Raw genomic sequence first — 22,227 nt, 5'->3', positions numbered from 1 at the left:
TGTAACAGATTATATTAATATATACATAACTATAATTAAAAATTAAATAATATTTATAAGTATCTATATTTTTGTATAGTTATTTTATATCAGAATAGTATTTATTATTTAAAAAAAATACTATGTGCATAAAAAAAGATAAATTTATTATCATTTATTTATGTATAAATATATATTATTTAACTTATTTTTAATGTGTATTTGATAAGAGTGAGTAATTTAAAAGCTAATTTTTTGTGTATATCATTAGAGATATAATAATTTATATATATATCTTTTTCAGTCAACCTAAATTTTTAAAAAAAGTAATTTTATGATATGATATCAGAATTTTTATGACTAAAAAGTCTAAAGTTCGATTTATATTAAATTTAGAAGGAAAAAATAGCATAAGATAAATAAAAAGAAAAAAAAATATATAAAAAATTATATAAATTTAAAAAAGACTCTTACTTAAATGAACAATAAATTAAAAATATAACTATTTATATGTTTTTTTTTATTAACTTAAATTTTTTGAAAAAATAATTTTATGACATTTACGTATCACGATTGATTATTCAAATGAAATTTATAACCTCCAAACATTTCAATCTTTTCTTTATTGCAAAAGTAATTATGGTAGCAAACTAATTTCTTAGTAAAATATTGTGATATAACTAATATCTCGCGTGATAAGAATAGTACTAATTAAAGTTTTTAAATATTTGTTAATAAATATAAAATATATGGATTAAAATTTTATTTTTTATTTTTACTTTTAATATGTGTCTTTGCGACACAAAATAACTAAATTTTTTGAAAAATTATTATTTATCTTAAGAATATATTTAATAATATAATTATAAAAATGATTAACAAGCCTTCATTTTAATTTAAAATTTTTATTCTTATTTATAGTATCACTAAAATATATTTTAAAGCAGTTGCAGGATAACACAATATTTTTACACATTTTCTCAGAAATTATTTTTAACATAAGAAAGATATTTTTTATGATCATAAGTTATTGAGGTGTTAATCTCAAATACAACACTATTTGATTTAAAATACAAAAATCAAATTTTCTGATTTTTGTTTTAGAAATATTAAAAAAAAAATTTTAACTGAGAACCGAATTTTTCAATTTCTATTTTAATTTTTTTTTAAAATATTTTAAGCTGAAATCCAACATTTCAATTTCTGTTTTTTAAAAAAATAAAAAAATTGAAAATTTAAATTAGACTCTAATTTTTGTTTCAAAAACTTTAAAACTTGGAATCAAACTCTAAATGAGACATATAAATAGATTAGATTTTACATTAAATAGAAAAATTGGATTTGATACATTTTTTTACGAATGATTAGAAAAATAAGACATATAGATAGCGAGATTTTACACTAAATAGATTTCTTTGAAAAAAAATTTTATTAATGAATAAAAATAAATTTTAAAAAAAATCAAAATTTTAGACATTGAATTTTATTCGATTTTTTTGTACTTTTTAAATAGAAAATGAATTATTCTTACAAAACTTTTGGATTATATACATATATTTGTCAAATACAAAAAAAAAATTGTCACTTATCAAAATATAGTATTCTTTTTAACTATTTTTGTTGCATTTTATAATATTTTAGGACATTTATTTGATTTTTCGTGGGATACTTCAATCCAGTAGGTCAAGATTTATTTCATCGCGAATATGAGCTTTCTTGCCAATGGGTTCTTATATGCACAAGACGAAATTCGAACATCTGACACTTGTTTAAGTAGATTAGTAAACTAATCACTAGACCAACACAACTTGATTATTTAAGACATTTATATCATTATAAAAAATTGGAAGTATTTTTATCAGCATCTTCAAAAATCAAAAGCAATCTTAAGAGCATCTTCAATGGAAAATATTTAGAGTATCACTTTTTATATTTTTAAGAAAGAAATTGAATTTGAATTAAAATATAGATTGAAGTTTATTCATGAATTAAAACTGATATCAATTTAAAAATACGGTATCAACTTCATAAAAAAATCAATTAAAATTTGTCACTCATATAATTGTGTTGATAAAATAATTTAAAATAATAAAAATTTTTAATTGAATTAATACTAAGCATTACAGAAGCAAATTTTAATTTTGGTTTTAAATTATTATTTATGACATATAATCTTATAAATATTTTTGTAAAATCCAAAATAAAATAAAAATAAAACTAGCATTAAAAATACTCTAATAGTTTATCCTAATTTATTAATCCAAATAGCACTCAACTCCAAAATTTAGTCCCAAAAATCTCTCTTGTCAAATTGCATTAAATAATAAATATCACGATTATCTCTCAAAATCTCTCTCTTCATTCATAGAACATTAAATTTTAAAAAAGTTTAGAAAACATATGTCTATTAGATCACATGATAAAGTTATAAATTAAAAAAAATATTAATAAAAATGGTGTAAAATAAAAATTCTTAATGCATTTGTAATGCATTTATTAAAGTAAAGTATTTAAAATTTTCTATTACTAACAACCTTAATTTTTGTCCTTATGATGTAGGTTAGCTAAACCCATTTTTAAATCACATCCAAATCGCACCAACTTTTTTCATAAAAAATGATACCTTACAAAATATCTTAAAAATACTAGGTAGCCAATATTTTACTTAACTAAATTCAATTAAATTAGATAATATAGTATCTTTATATTTGATAAAGTGCTTGATAAACTGATAAATACACTTAATAGTTCTCTGTCAGTGAACTTCACACCATATTTTTTGCTTCTTTTGATTTTTCCAGAGTAATGCACTAAGACAAGAAAACTCTCTTCCTCACTTGCCATTGTGTGATAATGATCTCTTCAGCAGCTTGAATCTCACTCATATATATATATATATATATATATATATATATATATATATATATATATATATATATATATATATAATTCTTCTCCTCATAAACCGTGGCAGCCAACAAGGGTTTATGCGTTTACAAAACTCTTCATAAACTGTGGCAGGTTAGAGGGTTTTATGGTCATATTTCTGTCTTCCTAAATCGTAGTTATCTACCACGGTTTATGTTCATTCTTATTCACTCATAAATCGTATCAGTCTACATAATAATGAAACAGGACATGCACGTAAGGAAATTGCAATTGTTGCAATTCAATAAAGGTTTCTCTCCTTTATTTTATTCAAGTACATTGCCCAAATTTTAATGTATTTTGATTCTGATAAGTTTTGCATAATTCAAAACTCTTCTTCTTTATTCTCCTCATCTTCTACTACTTCTTCTTTTTCTTCTTTTTCATCATCATATTTTTTTCTTATTCATCTTTTTCTTCTTGTTTTACTTTCTCAAATTTTTTTCTTCTTTTACTCTCTTAACAAGAATAAATACAAAAAAATAAAATAAAAAAGAAAAAATACATAATGCTTTAAATTACTAGGAAGAGGATGAACCTACATTCAACTAAAAGAAAGAAATAAATAAGAAAAAAAAGAAGAAGAAAAACAGCATTAAAAAGACATTTTTTTACTTTTGTAGCAAAGTTTTGGTGTAAAAACTAAGAAATTTATGTGTATTTGTTAAAAAATTTCGATATATTTTTATTCTGATAAGTTTTACGTAATTCAAAACTCTTCATCTTCCTCCTCATATATTGCTACTTCTTCTTCATCTTCTTCTTCTTATTTCATTTTCTAATAATTTTTCTTATTTCACTCTCTTAAGAGAAATAAAAAAATCAATACTGCAAAATTACTAGAAAAAAATGAGGAAAAGAAAAAAAATGCGACAATAACAACAACAATAAAAAAAACGATGGAGAGAAAATACGCAAAGAAGAAAAAAGAACGCGACGAAGAAAAATAAAGAATGTGAAGAAGAAGGGAGAACATGAAAAAGAAAAAGAAAAAGGAACACGAAGACAAAGAAGAATATGTTTGCATTAGTGAAGTGCATGCGTGTACACACTGTGTATAATGAAAATAGTTTTTGTTAAATTTAGACCAAAAAAGAATATGTTTGCATTAATGAAATGCGTGCGTGTACACATTGCATATAATGAAAATAGTTTTTGTTAAATTTAGACCAACTTAATTAGATTTAATTGTCAAAAAGACTCAAATGTGTAGCAAAATTAAAACAAAAAATAAGAACAAAGTGTTTCAAATCAAATTCAATTTAAATGGTTGTCTTCTTTCTTGGATCAAATATTTTTTTTATAAAACTTGATATCTTTTTTTAATATTAAAATTGTTTTTCTTTTTCATAAACTAGCTATTGCACTATTTATTAGTTGTTACTGCTGAAATTGAATTAGAAATACTTTCTTTCTTTATGTTGATAATAAGCAGCAGTTGTCCAATCACTCATGAACCTGATTCTTAAAGCGTGTCACTTACTGTTTTGATAGTGCAATATTTTTTCAAATTTAGCTTGATATTATCTTTAGTGATATTCTCGTTAATATTGCTGTTTTGCATAATTCTAACTTGCTTAATTAATTATTATTGATTGATTTCTAATTTTTTTACATCGTGGTTCACTTTTTAATTTTGTTATGGAACTAGAATTGGTGTAAAACGGAGATATAAGGTACATAGATATTATACACGAGTGTAGTATTAAGAGAATTGAAATTGGACGATCCGAGTTTAAGGTAGGTAATCAGACGGTTCGATTAGAGGGACACAAATTGAAGCGTCCAATTTGAGTTTCCAAGCCACATGTCAAGCATGCATTCTTCTCCAGCAGCAGTATCCCTCCATAGAAACATGCCCCCTTCAATCCCCACTCTCCTTCGGAAGTCACTATCTGCAACTCACAATACCCCATTTTTTTTTTTTATCTTCACTATCATAATTTCTTCTTCTTTTACTGTAATAAAAAAGAAAATTACAATGCCAAAAAAACAAAAATATAAAGATATTGATCGTCCTGAACTACATATTATCAATTATTTCTGCCATTCTAATTATGTAAATTTATTTTTTAAATTTTTTTTATATTTCAAAATTTATATTATTATTATTAAAAATATTACAGATTTATTATTATTATTATTATTATTAGAAGTTTAGGAATATATATTTAAAAATTGGTTAAAATTATATATATTTAGATTTAGTTAGTTGTAATCAATAATAATGTTTGAATTAGATTAATATGATTGGTTAGTAAAAAATATATGTTTAGAATCTTCTTGTCATAATTTTGAAGATTATATGTTTAGTTACGTTATGTATAATTATTTGTAATAATTTTGGGAATTATGGTTAATAATTAGGTTTTGTATAATATGTGATATATATTATTTGTCTACGGTAATAATTAGTTATTCATTGTTAGATATTTAAATTGATACAAATATATTATTCTAGTTGAGGATTTAATAAATGAAATATTATTAGTTAAATAAAAATTGGATTTATTTAGTTATTAGTTGTTATTAATAGTTAGGTAGTAATTATAATTATTGGTGATCTAGGAATTATTATTATCCATTGAACTATGAATATATAAATAAATAATTATGTAACAAAAGTTTGATGAAAATTTTACGTAACAGTATGTTGGAGTTAAATTAAATAATTAGTATTATTAATAATTATTAATATTCTGGATGTAAATAGTTGAACTAGCATTATTATAATAAATTAATTAGTTGTATTTATATGAGCATGCATGTTAGTTACTAAATTAGCATTAGTCTAATAAATTAGTTATTATTATTAGAGAATTATAAACTTTTATTATTGAATTAGTAATTACTATTAATTTATTAATAGTTTGTTATGTTTTTATAGAGTTTATGAAATTTGACATGTAACTACCTACTGCTTTTAGATAGATGCAATCATGTCGTGGAGGAGTATTTACGGTTCACTGATTTTTATCATGTTTCTCAAATTGGAATAGTTCAATGCTAGAAATCACTAGTAAATGCTCTTGTCGAGAGGTGGCATCCAGACACACACACATTTCACATTCCTATTGGTGAGTGTGCTGTGACACTAGAAGATGTGGCTTTGATTCTCGGTCTTCCGACAAACGGTATGCCAGTGACAAGAGTGACTATGAGCAGTCAGAAAGCCTTAGAGGCTGAGTGTTTGCACCATTTTGGAGTTACACCGAGAAAGTTAGACTGTAGAGGAAGCTTTATAAAATTGGTATGGCTTCGGGATTTAAAGGAGCGTTTATAGTGCGTTGATGAAGACAGTATTCAGAGGTATGTGAAGTGTCACATTATGTTGTTATTTGGTACGATCTTGTTTGGAGACAAGTTTGGGACAGCTGTGCACTGGAAGTTTCTGCCTTTGCTTCGTGACTTTGGCAGTATCGGCCAGTATAGTTGGGGATCGGCATATTCCACTCCACTTGGCATCTCACGTACTTCAAAGACCTCATTCTGCCTGTCGAAGCAATTAACCTGGATGCTTCCTGATGCAAGTTGATTTGCATGCAATTTGGAGGTCACAATCTCAAAAAAAAAACATGTTCAGCATTAATCCGAGCCTCCGCCTCGGATTGTTTTTGGGTGGATAACTCATTAAACCTGTAGAATGTTGCTTTAACAAGTGTACTGATAGAGAGATTGCGTGCACCCTTCAAGACTGAGTTGATGCATTCCACTAGGTTCGTGGTCATGTGACCCCATCGGTAACCACCGTCGAATGCCAATGCATACTGTTTGCGGGGGATACGAATTAACCAGTTAGTATAAGCCTCACCCCGTTCTCATAAACGCTGGTAACGCAACTCGTACTCGTAGACTGTCCTCGAAAATCCCGCGCAATAAGAAAAAACAGAGAAAAAATAGATGAGAAACACTGTATGAAGATAACTTTGTTAATTATGAACTTTGAATTACTAGATGTTACCTATATTGACGACAAGTTTTTGCAGGTATGGTGCCTTAAACTTTCTCAAAAAATTCGACTCTATATGCCTGATGCAAAATATGTGGAAGGCTCTAGGAAGCGACCAAGCTCCGTTACTGCGGGCCACAGTTGCATTGATGGATTCGTGTCGGTCAGAGATCAGTCCCGCACCATCTCAAGTCACCACATGCTGTCCCAAATTACTAAGAAAAATGTGTCATGCATCAGAAGTCTCTCCCTCCACAATAACAAATGCAATTAGAACGATATTGTTGTTACCATCTTGTGAAACTGCAACCAACAGACAACCCTTATACTTTTCGTACAAGTGAGTCCCATCTACCTGGACAACGGGTTTACAATGTCTGAATGCTCTAATACATGGGTAATAACTCCAGAAGACTCAATGCAACACCCGGATATTAGTAACCAAGTCATCGCCTTGATATACAGGCATAGTCTCAAAATGGATGACTGCTGATGACTCCTTATGACACATGGCCTCAAACCATATGGGCAAAGTTTCGTACGATGCTTCCCAAACCCCACAAATTTTTTTACTGACTTTTGCTTAGCCAACCATGCTTTCCAATAGCTGATGGTGTAATTGAACTTTGACTGCACTTCCACAATAACTGATTTCACGTTTATCGAAGGGTCAGCCTCAACCAACGGCTTTATCGCTTCTGCAATCATGTTCGAATCCAGCTTTGAATGATCCTGAAAAATGGTTGCTCGGGTACAAGTGTGACTACCATTATACCTCCTTATAACCCAACAGTACTTTCTATTAATCATGCTAACCCTGATAAGCCAATCACAACCTGATCCATATTGCATACACTTGGCATAAAAGGTCAGCGACTCCGACTCATACACCCTGTAGTCTACACCTTTTCGGATAGTATAATCTTTCATCGCCATAATAACAGCTTCCCTAGAACTGAATTCTATTCCCACAGCAAATTTACTATCGGCGACAATAGGAATTTCTACCACGATGACAGTCGTACCATAAATATTTAATAAACAAATATTTAATAAATGAAATTAAAAGTAAAATCTATCTAACATAAATAACTATTCATATGTCAAAGCAATATCTACCGTATTAATTTATAGTTTAATATCAATATAAAAAATCAATACTCACTACAATTATATTAATATAAATAAATTTTACATCAAGTAATTATCTCAATTTTATATCACGTACCTGCATTCATATATTCAGAAAACTCCGGAGCATGCATGGCTTCCAAATCCAAAACTCGCATGAAAGATGGCTCCTCAAACGGATGGTCGTTTGCCAATGCATTTGCCATGTCTGCCACATTTGCCTCCATAGTGCTGTCACCTTGAACTTCATCTCCTTCTGGACCAACAACTTCGTAATTGCTTTCAAACTCTTCTTCACTGTCACTATTGTAATCTTCCCATTCGATATTTTGGTCGGCCTCAGATTGCTCAAACTCAATATACAACTCAATGTCATCTGAGCGCGACTTTCAATATACACTGAAAACATCTCTTGCATGCTCGCCTCATCAGTTATATATTTGGTTTGAAATTGAACGAATCCGCCAAATACCGGTACAGGACACCTGTATAAAATGCATGATGTTTTTCTTGACACCTCATAATCTATCTTCTCACAAATCACACATTTTAGTTCCTCAAATGAGATTGTGAATGGAATAACAATATCTAATAGATTTTAACAGACAAATTTCACTCCTTCAGATATTTGTAACAAAATTTGACTAAAATAATATATTTTTAACAAGACTCTATTATCCATATTTCTTACTCACATAAATATAAACTCCACTCTCAATTTTTTCTTACTCAACCGAAACAATGGAGATATAGCTGAGAGAAGAAGAAGAACAGCTCGAAAGAAAAGACGAGATTTAGAAACTCGTAAGGCACACACATATATATACACTTATAAACATAAGAAATCATACCACCCGATTTCTATTTGTCCGTTGAGATAATATGTATTATACTGAAATCAGACGGATCAATTTGCATTTCTCGAAATAAAAAAAAATTAATCCTACTGAAATCAGACGGTCCGATTACAATGTCCAAAATTCAAAATTTTCTCTCCACACAAATTGGACCATCCGATTTGTGACCCCAAAATTTTATAGCAAAAAATTGAACGGTCCGATTTCTCTCTTATAGAGTTCAAATAAAGCTGCCCCACTTTCTTGTATTGCACCCCCATCCATAACCAAGCATATCACACACACGGTTAGGGGTGTTCATGGATCGGATTCGATCTGCATATCCGCGGTGTTTATCTGAATCCGATTCAAAAATTGCGGATATGGATTCGATCTGCAAGGCTTTCGAATCGGATCAAATCAGATCCGCACACTTATCGGATCGGATTGCGAATTTTATGTTGGTATTCGCATATCCGATCCGCATATCCGCGTATCCGCAAAATAAAGAAATAAATAAGTAAATATTCTTTTTATGTTTTATTTCAACTAATAATTATCATATGTTATATTATTTTAATTTATTATTTAAGAAAAGTATGTTTAATATTATTTTAAGAATAAACATATTTAAAAGTATAGAAAAAATGAATTTTATTGATATTTTTTAATAAAAATAAGCTTTTAAAATTTTTTTTGTTTTGCGGATATATCCGATATCCGATCCAATCTGCACATTTGCGGATCAGATCGGATCGGATCTAACTTTAAAAACTGCGAATATTAGATCCGATCCGATCCGATGATTTGAATGCGGATCGGATTGAAATTTTGGCCATATCTAATCCGATCCAATCCGCGAACACCCCTACACACGGTTTCAATATAAAAAAATGAGCTCATTGTAGTTGGTTATAATAAAAAATAATCAATTATATTTATCATGATAAGGTACTGAAAAACTAAATCTTAACTTAAAAAGGCCTATAATGATAATTCGATCCACCTACTAGTTATTTTTTAACTAAAAGAAAAAATTTATTATTAAATATTTTTAAACGCCATTGTTTCATTCTTTTTCTCCTAGCTCTTTTTCGGTATTTTTTTCCCCTAAAAAAAATGCCAAAATATCATGCATAAGAAAATCACACATAAATTTTTTACACAAAATGCATAAAGTTTTTAAGATAAACACAATTTAAAAAAAAAAACATAAAAAATTACAAAATATACAAACTTTTAAGATAAGTATAGCTTTTTAAAGAAAAATATACCAAGAAATTTATTATTATTGTTGTTGTTAGTGATGGTTGTTGTATAAGAAACATTGTTCTAGGGTTGATAAAAGGGGAAAAAATTATGGAGATAAAACTACAACATTTGTGTTTTTATAATGTTACCATCATCAAATGTGCAACCTACATTAAAAATTTATAATTATAATTGTGTTATTTAATTAAAATTTTTATTTTTTTTTTGTGCTGATCAAGTAATATATAAAATCTACATAACTCAAAATAATTTATGTATTATGATGCAACTAAAATTTTTTAACAAAAATTCATGATTTTTCTTTTTTGTTATTCAACTAAAAAATTAGTGACTTTAAAATAATTTATGTGTTATGTAACTAAAATTTTTTGTGTTTTTTAACAGAAAATTATGTGTTTTTCTTCTTTGTTATTCAACTAAAAACTTGCATACTAACAAATTTTTATATTATGCAACTAAAATTATATATTTTAAAAAATATATATATATTTTTTCTCATACTCCTCATTTTTCTCATCGTTGTCATCTTTTCTTTGTCTTATTATTTCACATCCTTAAAAAAAAACAAAAACAAAAAGAAGAAAAGAAAAAATTTCTTCTGAAATAAAAAAATAAAATAGATATATCAAAAAGAGAATGAAAAAGAAAAAATAAAATAAAAAAATACAGCAATAATAGAAGAAGAAATACACAGCTGATAATTTTTGTTAAATTTTAGTCAATTTAATTAGATTTAGTTGTCAAAAACACTTATTCACGCAATATCACCGAGTCCAAAATCAAATTCTAAATGCTACTATATTAATATCTTCTTTAAATTATTATTGTGAGTAAATATCATAGTTGTTAAAAGTTAAAACCAAATTGGTGATTGAATCGATTAAGCTACTGATTCACTAATTTATTAGTTCAGCCGATAATAAGTCACCGGTTAAATTAGTAAAATCGGTCTTATGTAAATAAAAAATATAAAATAATAAAAAAACTAAAAACTAAAAATTTAAAATATATATCTTCACTGATATTTTAAAAACAATCAAACTTAAACAAATTATAATCAACAAGTTATGATTCAATTATCATTAAATAAGTATATAAAATTCTAATATTTTTTATATTAAAAATTTTTAAATTTTATTTTTATACTAAAGTAACTATTTTTTATTTTAATAACTAATTAATTAGTTTACATTGATTATATTGTTATATACTATATGTATTTATTAAAAAATAATATTTAATAAATATTATATAATCATAAAAAAAATACTAATATTATAATTAATAGAAATATTTGATAGTTTTGTTTATGCATATTTAATAACATTAATATTAATAGTTATGAATGATAAAAAACTAATTAATTTAAATATAAATAAATATAAAATTAAAATAATATTAATAAAATTATTGTATATTTTTACTATATAATTAATAATTAACATATAAAACAATAAAAAATATCATAGTTTAATGACAAAAGAAATATGTAATAACAAAAAAAAGTCCAAATTCAAATCACATTTTCAATCATTTTGGAATATTTTAGTATTATAATTTGTTCGTTAAAGATTAACTCTAATTAAATAATTCCATAAATATCATTTTCCTTTCTTCCTTTTTGTTTCTCCTTGGTCTTCCTTTCATAAAAAATTGAGTAAACACCTAATTCGATCTTTGTCCATTTTCACGAAGGACGAAGTGATTTCTGTCAAAAAAAAGGGACACTTCGACCCTCAATCTTTTTATTTTGGGACAATATGATCCATCTGTTAAAAAAATCATTTAAATAATAATAAAAATTAGTTTTGTAGAAGTTTTATTTGTATTTTGTGGGAGTTTTAAACCTCTACAAACTATTAATAAGTTTGTTTTTGAAAAATTCCTTTACCAATGGTGGTTAAGTGAAGAAAAACTATCAATGAAAATGATGCCACAAAAAATAGTAATTGTAGTACAAATACTTTTTAAAAGAAAAAAATAACATCGAATAAGAAATAAAAAAAAAAACTTTAATGTTAATAATATTGGTATTAGTGATGATGACGGTAGAGGAGATAATGATAATGATAAATCAATAAAAATAATAGAAGTAAGAACCATAATAATGAGAATGAAGAAGGTAGTGGTAGTAATTAGTTATATTATTGAAAACAATTTTGTAAAGGTTTAAAACCTCCACAAAATACAAATAAAACCCCACAAAACCAATTTTTATTATTATTTAAATAATTTTTTTAACAGAGGGATTATATTGTCCCAAAATAAAAAGGTTGAAAGTTGAATTGTCCCTTTTTTTTGGACATGGATCGCTTTGTCTTTTGTGAAAATGGACAAGGACCGGATTGGGTATTTACTCTAAAAAATTTTCACTTTTATCGCTATTATTATAATTAATTATGTTATTCAAAGAATCTTAAAATTAGATTTGAACAAAAAATCCTGATCCCAAATAACAATTCCAACGCTATATTTTATACTGCAATTTTTTTTCAAATACAGGGTGAGGAAAGAGCAGATAGAAGATCAATTCTGCAACTCAGAGCTCATCGTTTAATTCCGACGACAGAGGCACTTTTGAAGGAGGAGATGACAATTGCGAAGCGACAACAACATTGAGGAGCACCAGATTTCAACAACGGAACGAGTTTCTGGCGATGAAGTGGTGATTGATGTGTTGTCAGCAGGTAATGTGATCGATCTCTAAGAGATAGCGACGCACATGGTAGAGGTGAGGTTCCACAACTAGTGAGCGCACGAGTACAGTTGCCGGAAGAAGTTCTTACAACAGAGCTTCTCAAGGTTGGGTTTCAAAAACTCAGCGTTTCAGAGATTCGGGAGATGCCATATCAGGATCTTGAAGACGAGATCCAGTGGTGGATCGTCAATACCTTCAACATCTCACACAGGATCCTTTTCACAAGTGTGCGTCAGCCGTGCAATAACACGTTTTTTAAAGGTTTCGAAATAGGGAGTCATTCAGATTGATTAAATTGTATTATTTTTAATAAAATTAGATAAAATAAATTGATTTAGCAAAAAATCAGTGAATTATAATTTAAATTCATCTAAATTAATATTTTTTATAAAAAATATTTTAATATTTTTATTATAAAAAATAATTAAAATATTCTAATTATTATTATTATTATAAAGATTTTGAAAATCTTAAATTCTAATTATTATTATTTTAGTCATTTTCTGTAAAAAAGAGTATTAATTAAGATTGGTTTAAAGTTTAATTTACCAATTTTTTAGTAAAATCAATTTGTCTGATTTAATTTTGACAAAAATAACACAATTTAATTGATTATATGTATTGAATTTTAATTATTAAAAAATATTTTAAAAATAACGTTTTAAGTGTCTTTATATGAGTGATTTCCTTAAAAATCTCTAAATATTCGACATAATGTGTGAACTAATTTCTAAATTTGCATTGTAAAAGAGATATAAAAAAGATAAAAAGTTAAGTGCCGTCAAGGTCAACAATACTCTGTTAGGGTTTTACTCTTAACAGAGTTTCTATGCCGTCAAGGTCAACTTTTCAAAAATTTTCTCACGTCAATCATAAAAGAATATCTACCACATCAACAATTTAATACATTCTACAAGTCTACGTTCTTCTACCACACAAGAGCATGGAGGATAGGAGGCGAAACAGTCAGGAAAGGTTACCTGAGAATGAAGATGATGGTGAGGGTTTGATACAATTGGAGGAAGAAGATATAAGGAGAGGAATTTTAAACTGTATTAACAGTCTAATTGGCAAACTGTTCACTCATAAATAATTCTCTACAGGGACAATGGAGGGAGCGCTACGAGCAATATGGGGGCATTCTGACGGTTTTAGAGTTACATAGATAGGACACAACCAATTTCACTTATTCTTCGATAGAGAATGAATGGGATGCGATGGGAATAGAGAAGGGTTCACCATGGTTATTCAAGGATTACGCGCTTTATGTCCAACGGTGGAAGGAGGGGGCGAAAGTTGATGAACAGAGAATTAGTATCATTCCAATATAGGCCCAATTTTGGGGCGTTCCTGAAGCCTTTAAAACCTTAGAAGTGGCTCATAAATTGGGAGGAGGATTGGGTAAAGTGATAGATGCAGGTTTTTTTGATGTTAAAGGGCGAAAAACCAAAATAATCAAGGCCAAAGTTGAAATAAGAGGAGAGCAAACTATCAGAGACAGCCTCAGCGTGATTGGTCCAGATAAAAACAAAGTAGAGGTGGTTGTCCGATATGAGAGATTAGGCACAATCTGTACATATTGTGTACAAATAGGCCATGACCATAAATTGAGCCCCAAGTTCATGGAAGATGCTAAGAAGGAAAGAATTAATGAAGATAAAATAGGAGAATGGGTGAGAGCCGATCAAGTTGAAAAAAGAGTGGAATTGCAAGACAAGGGCAACACTGAGAAACAAACAAGGCCCTAAGCCAACCAATCAGTGAGACATAAGAAACCAATGCCAAATTGCCTCATAGAGGGTTTTGCTAACCTCATCTTCAAGAAGTCGTTGAGGGGAGCAGCAGGAAATCGAGTACACATCAATATTGGATGCAATGAAGAAAATGAGCTAGCTAGAGGTCAAGAAAATGCGACACAATTCAGTCTAATGCAACTTGGGATGCAGGATGCGAATATCTCCTTAAATGTCTCTGACTCTAGTGGAGCCCTAATGGAGAACCAAAGGGATAATGTGCCTCCAAGTCATTATGGCAGTCAGTTTAAGCGGCTAAAATATTCAGCTAGGAAGAATACTGAAGGTGCTGAATCAGTGAGTGGAGTTAAAAGAAGAGCAGAAGAAACAGCAGAGAGGTTATATATGGAAGTGGAGAGGGTGGAGGGTGCCAGCCGTTCAATGGCACCCCCAGCGCCATGAAGATCCTTTCATGGAACTTTCGGGGTTTGGAGAGACCTCTGATAGTCCATAATCTTAAAGGGATGTGTCAATCCTACTCCCCCGAGTTGGTTTTTCTAAGTGAAACTAAAAACCAAACTCGACTTGTTGAATAGAAACTCAGATCATGTGGATTCACCAATTTTACTATTGTTGATTCAAGTGGTCTATCGGGAGGTATAGCTCTGGCATGGAAGGACTTTATTGAGGTAAGGATAATTGCTCAAAACTCTTTTTCTATGATTGCCACAATTAAAGATGAGAATAAGCGTATGGTGTGGGGACTGGTGGGAGTATATTTAAGTACTAATGAACAAATTAAAGTGGGGCAATTTGAGGCATTATCCGTACAGCTTAAAAAAATTTAAGAAAATATTGTTATAATGGGTGATTTCAATGCAATAAAAAATAATGAAGAAAAAGAAGGAGGGATTACAAGATCAGCAACTTCCATTGAAAATTTCAACAGATTTATCAATGACAATCAATTGGTTGTTTTGGGAATGATCGGTCAACGCTTTACATGGTCAAATAGGAGGACTCGGGGTGAATTGATACAGGAGAGACTTGACAGAGTCATGGTAGGTGTGGCTTGGAGGGAAGGATATGAAGCGGCTGTTGTTAGGAGATTATCTGAAAAGGGATCGGATCATGCTCCATTGCTACTAGATGCTACCCCTCCAAGATGCTCATAAAAAAGGCGCTTTAAATTCCAAGAGAGGTGGTGTGAGATAGAGAAAGTGAAGAAGACTATAGAGGATGCTTGGTCTAATACTTTCCAAGGCTCACCAATGTTTGTTTTGGCCCAAAAATTGAAGCTCTATCATCACCGACTAGTCGATTGGCAGAAACATAACCGAACAAACTCAAGAAAAACAATTGAGGATTTGACTCAGCAGTTGGATCAGCTGAGGGAGAATGGAGTTTTCGGGGGTGAAGTGCTGGTGGAGTTGGAAAACAAATTAGAAAAAGAGTGGATAAAGGAGGAAAGTTATTGGCGAGTGAACACGATGTAAGTGGCTAAAAGAAGGTGACAAAAATACTCGATTCTTCCACAAAAAATTTCACGCCAGAAACCGGAAAAATAAAATTGGGGGGCTGGTTGGAAATAACGGAGACATTGCATCCGACCTCAAAGGTATTTCAATGGTGGCTGAAAATTATTTCAGAGAGTTATTTTTCGCTACTAATTGTGTTGATCCTAGAGAGTTTTTTAATAATTTTCGCCCTACGGTGACAGCTTTCATGAATCGTAGGCTTCTGAGACCAGTATCAATGGAGGAAACGAAGAGAGCCACTTTTAGTGTTTGCTCACAGAGTGCTCCAGGTGATGATGGATTCACTGGTAAATTTTTTCAATTCTACTGGAACGTGGTATGCAAAGATGTATATAGAGCAGTGGCGAGCTTTTTTGGTAGAGGGAGAATCTTAAAGGGTTTCAACCATACGCAAATATGTTTGATCCCCAAGATTTCAGATGCTCAATATATGACACAGGTCAGACCTATTAGTCTATCCTCAGTATTTTATAAGATTATTTCAAAGATTCTGGTGCATCGACTGCAATATTTTATGAATGATCTTATTAGCCTTAATCAGAGTGCTTTCCTAAAGGGTAGACTAATTTTTGATAATATTCTTGTGACTCATGAATGTATGCATTATTTAAAGACCAAGAAATCTAGTTTGGTACATGAAATGGCCATTAAATTGGATATGAGTAAAGCCTATGATAGAGTGGAGTGGAAGTTTCTATGGTTTATAATGGAGAAAATGGGCTTTGATGCTAGATGAATATCTTGGATTCAAGAACTTGTTACTATTGTTTCTTACTCTATACTTGTGGAAGGAGAACCTTATGGCTTCTTTAAGCCAACAAGGGGAATCCGTCAAGAAAATCCCTTGTCACCATACTTTTTTCTCTTTTGTGCAGAAGGACTTTCCTATCTGCTACACAGGGCAGAGCAAAACAGGCTCATACAAGGCATTTAGATTCATAGAAGAAGTCCAGCAGTTAGCCACCTTCTTTTTGCGGATGACTCAATACTATTTTGTAAAGCAACAGAGGAGGCATGCAATAATATCCTAACTCTACTCTATGACTACGAAACAATCAGCGGACAAAAGGTTAATTTAAATAAATCTGCAATTTTCTTCAGCCAGAACACTCCTAATACTCTGAGACAGCATTTGGCAGAGGTGATTAACCTCGAACATATAGGAGCTCAGGATAAATACCTTGGTCTACCATCAGTGATACAAAGATCCAAGAAAGCCACTTTGGTGCAGTTATAGACAAGATCCGCCAAAAAGCCCAAACATGGAAGAGGCAGCTATTATCAGCTGGGGGACGACATGTCCTAATCAAGGCAGTTGGCAAAGCTATTCCTGTGTACACCTTTTCCTGTTTTCGACTACCGGATTCACTCATAGATGATATCCACAGGTTATTATCACAATTTTGGTGGGGTCAGCGTGGTTCAGAGAGAAAGATGGCATGGATCAGCTGGGACCATATGACGAGACCAAAAAAGCATGGAGGCTTAGAATTTAAGGACTTAAAGGCTCAGAATATGGCACTGCTAGGCAAACAATTCTAGCATATTACTATTAATCCTAACTCATTGCTAGCTCGCATACTGAAAGGGAGATACTATAGATACTCAAACACATTACAAGCTGTAAAAGGTTACCAGCCGTCCTGGGGATGGTAGAGCTTATTAGAGGGGAGAAAGGTGGTGGAAAAAGGTTTGTGTTGGAGCATTGGCACAGGAGAGAATATTCGCATATGGCACGACCCTTGACTACCCCCTTATCCCTTTCAACTAAACAGTAACAACAGCCCAAGAACAGGAATTAATATGGTAAAGGATTTACTTACCGAGACGCGAAGATGGAACCAGGATTTGATCACTGAGTTGTTTCCTTCAGCAGTCAGAAACCATATTCTCTCCCTCAGCATTAATGTGGATAATAGAGACAAAATCCAGTGGATTGGGAATAAGAGGAAGCAGTACGATTCAGCGTCGGGCTATCTTGTTGCTTACAATTTCTTCCATGACCCAGTGGAGCAAATCTCAGCTGTAATGAGGAATCCTGTAATTTGGAAAGCCATTTGGGGGTTAAAAATCCCATCGAAAATACAGGTATTTTTATGGAAAGCTTGCCACGGAAAGTTACTTGTGATGGAACTTCTTCACGATCGATTTTCACAACTTTCTCACTGTGCTCAAGATGTGGAACGGAGCAGGAATCAATTGTGCATTGCTTGCGACACTATGGTCCAGCAAAGGAAATCTGGAGCTCTTTTTTCGTTGTACCGGTGGCTACTCAACAGGATCCTGTCGATTTCGCAACCTGGTGGCTCACGGTGGTGAGATGTAGCCAAGAAAGTGAAACCTCCCTCACAGCCTTTGCATGTATATGCTGGTCCTTATGGAAAGCCCGAAACCTAGAAATTTTTGAAGCTAAGAGAACAACAGCGTCAATCATAATGGAAATGGCCCTCCGATTGCAAAGAGAAACTCTTCAGAAAAGATGAAGCGTTTCAGGTATTTTTATGGAAAGCTTGCCACGGAAAGTTACCTGTGATGGAACTTCTTCACCATCGATTTTCACAACTTTCTCACTGTGCTCAAGATGTGGAACGGAGCAGGAATCAATTGTGCACTGCTTGCGACACTATAGTCCAGCAAAGGAAATCTGGAGCTCTTTTTTTGTTGTACCGATGGTTACTCAACAGGATCCTGTCGATTTCGCAACCTGGTGGCTCACGGCGGTGAGATGCAGCCAAGGAAGTGAAACCTCCCTCACAGCCTTTGCATGTATATGCTGGTCCTTATGGAAAGCCCGAAACCTAGAAATTTTTGAAGCTAAGAGAACAGCAGCGTCAATCATAATGGAAATGGCCCTCCGATTGCAAAGAGAAACTCTTCAGAAAAGATGAAGCGTTTCAACTTTACCTTCCCTTTCTTTAAGTTTAATTTTGTCTTTTAATGATATGTATATCACTATTTGAGATTCTTGCTTTTGTCCCTCTCTGGACAATATGTCTCTTTACTTTCTAAAAAAATGCAATTTACCTATCTTCGAAAAAAAATAATTTCTGAATTTGCACTCCTCTTCTCCAATTCACAATGTGAGAGAGAAGCAATTGAAGTTTTAGAGACGACATCTTTGTTTGTCTCTTTTCTATCCTAGTTCTCCTATATCTTTTTGTAGAAAAAGAAGAAAATTGAACATTAATGTTGAGATTATAATTTAAGATCTTTTTAATAGCAATAGCAAGAATAATGTGATAAAAGTAAATAAATTTATGAAAGGAAGATGAAGAGAAAAGAAAAAAGAAAAAAGTATTTAGAGAATTATATTAGTAGAGTTAACATTTTGTTAATTTAGTGGAACGAAGATAAATTTTGATGGTTATTAAATTTTTTTAAATATTTTGTGATTAATTTTATCAGTGTCAAAATTTTTTATGGTAAAAAATAGTTATTTACTCTATAATTGTTTAATATTAATTGTTATGCAATGTTAGGTATAATTTTAAATATGATCCTAAAGAATACGAAAATTATTAAATTTAAGCGTTAATTAAAAAAGAGCAGAAATTTTTAGAAATAAATAATTAATTATATTTTAATTAGATAATACTAATAATCATTGACTCTGAAATTGTAAAATGATAATATTAAAGAAAAAAAATCAAATTTTATCTTATTTAATATTTATAATAATTAATAAACATTAAATAAAATAAATTTTAACTGTGTATTAATATTTTTTTGGTTACTAAATATTTTTGGTTAGGAAAAAAGGCAAAATCTTCCAATTGCTTTTGATGCATTATATGAACAACACATGAAATGAAAGTGATATACTGATACGTTTGGCGCATCACAGCATTTATGTGTTGATCCCATAAAAGGACAATATCCGAAGCTTCTTATAAGAATTAAGAAGGTACAGAATAAAAGAAAGATGTTTCATACAGTAGTATAGTGGGCCTTATTTAAAGAATATTATGATCATGTAAGGCCTGATGGAGTGGACCACATATATAGGCACATATGTGTCTAGTGTCTAGTGTGTAGTGAACAAAAACAACAAAAATAGAACATGTTATGGATGCAATGAATTTTTAGTCCCAGCAATTCAAAATCACATGTCCGACATACACAGTCGTGTATTTAATTTGAGCATAAGTGCCACTTATTATACTTAATTTGAGTTAAGCTCCATTTCAGTTTTTGAAATTGATGAGTTGTACTAATTTAGTCCTTCAGATTTCGATTGCTCTAAATTAGTTCCTTAAATTTAAAAAAATGCACCACGTTAGTTCTTAACCTATTTTTTGTCACCGGAGCACTGACGTCATTAGTGACGTGGCCAAATTTTACCACGTTGGACACTATGAAACAGCGTCGTTTCTAATTTAGCGCTAAAAAATCTCTTTGAACGACGTCGTTTGTATGCGATGAAAAACAAAACGTTTGTATATCCCTCTTTTATCTTCACTCTTCGTTTTCAACTCCTCCATGAGTGACTCAAAATAGGAACGGATAACTATAATAGGATTCCTGGAGACTGTTGGATCATGAGTGAACACTGTATGGTTGTCTGAGGAGCTACTTTGCCTCTAGAAGGAGCTTCTGTTCCATCACCGAAGTTAGTAAAGAGATTAAAATTTTATTTTTTCAAATTTTAGGGAATGCGTTGATGGTTGTTGATCATAATTTATTGCTTTGTATATTGTTATTCCCTAAGGTTTGTAGTGGATTTTGTACTAGGGTTTTATTTCGATGTTGTGTGGCACTGTTTTTCTGGGGTTTGTCTTCATGCTCTGTTCCGATGGTGGATAACTGTGTTTTATTTTGATATATCTCTCTGTCATATATGAATGTAGTTGATGAAAACTATCTTAAAGGGATCATTGTATGGAACTGGTGTTGAAAAGAAATTTTTTTGAATCATGCAGATAGATGTGCACTTAGATATTATGTTCCACCATGGGGGAAAGTTTCAGAAAGATGAAAACGGGATGACTATATATTCTCCTAATAAAAAGGCATGTGTTTGTGACATTGATGTAGATACTTTAGATATTTTTTGAGTGAGAAATTATTATAAAGAACTAGGATATGATAGGCTAGGAGAATGTTGGTGGCATATTCCCGAGAAGAGTTTAGACAGTGATTTAAAAGCTCTGAATTGTGATGATGAGTTGAGAGAGATGTGTTTCATGGATGAAAAGAATGATGGGCTGGTTGATGTTTACTTTGAGCATGCAGTTTCATCACCAGAAATTCTTGAGGGAAATGAGATTGTGGTGTATGTTGAGGGTAACCATGATGAGCTCAGAGAGGTTAGTGATGAACCCGACAATGAACCCCTACAAGACAAGATCCCAAACCAAACTAATATACCCAATGCCCCTGTCGATGAGACTCCATTCACCAACAACAATGAACCAACGCATAATACCTCACCACCCAAGAGCACAAACTAACAGATCCTGGTGCTAATAACCCAACACCCAAAAAAAAAAATCACACTACCACATCCAACTCTAATCCTATCCATGCTACCATTGCAAAGCCTGTTAGAAAGACTCTTCCAGTTATTCCCAAAACTAAACCCAATTCAAAGGCCAACCCAAATCGGATATCCAATACTACATCATCTTCCAAGGCCAACGCCAACCCGAAGAATGCCTCCAAGCCCAAGTCCAAGCCTAACCCGAATTCTGTGTCCATGTCCAAAGTAATTCCAAAGCCCAAAATCACTACTAAAGCCTATAGCACAAGGTCTGCATCAAAAGTGAGGAAGGTACAGCAACATGACAAGAAAAAACAAGTTTTGAGGTTGTCTTCTTCTGAAGATAAACACACCAGGAGGACAGTTCATATGATCCTGAGAGAGATGATATCTCAAGTGATGATGATGTAGTTGGAAAAAAATGTGAGACCAAGAAAAGAGACTCTGGGTTGAAGCATACACCTACTGAGGGACTAGCAAAGTCTAAGAGAAAGTTTCTTAACGATGGTGATGCATTGGTGGTGGATGATGAGGAGTGTGATGTGGACTTAAGTTTTTTAGAAGTCCCTGTCACAGGAGATGAAGACCTGGATAATGCTTTGGATCCTGGAACAGAGTCTGATGGGGCCAACTCTTGGCACTCGAAGGAAATGAAGACTCCTCCTCATTCAGAAGATAAATTTT

This window comes from Arachis hypogaea, chromosome 4 (assembly GCF_003086295.3).
Source record: "Arachis hypogaea cultivar Tifrunner chromosome 4, arahy.Tifrunner.gnm2.J5K5, whole genome shotgun sequence".
NCBI lineage: Eukaryota > Viridiplantae > Streptophyta > Magnoliopsida > Fabales > Fabaceae > Arachis > Arachis hypogaea.
This window is presented reverse-complemented; position numbering follows the sequence as displayed.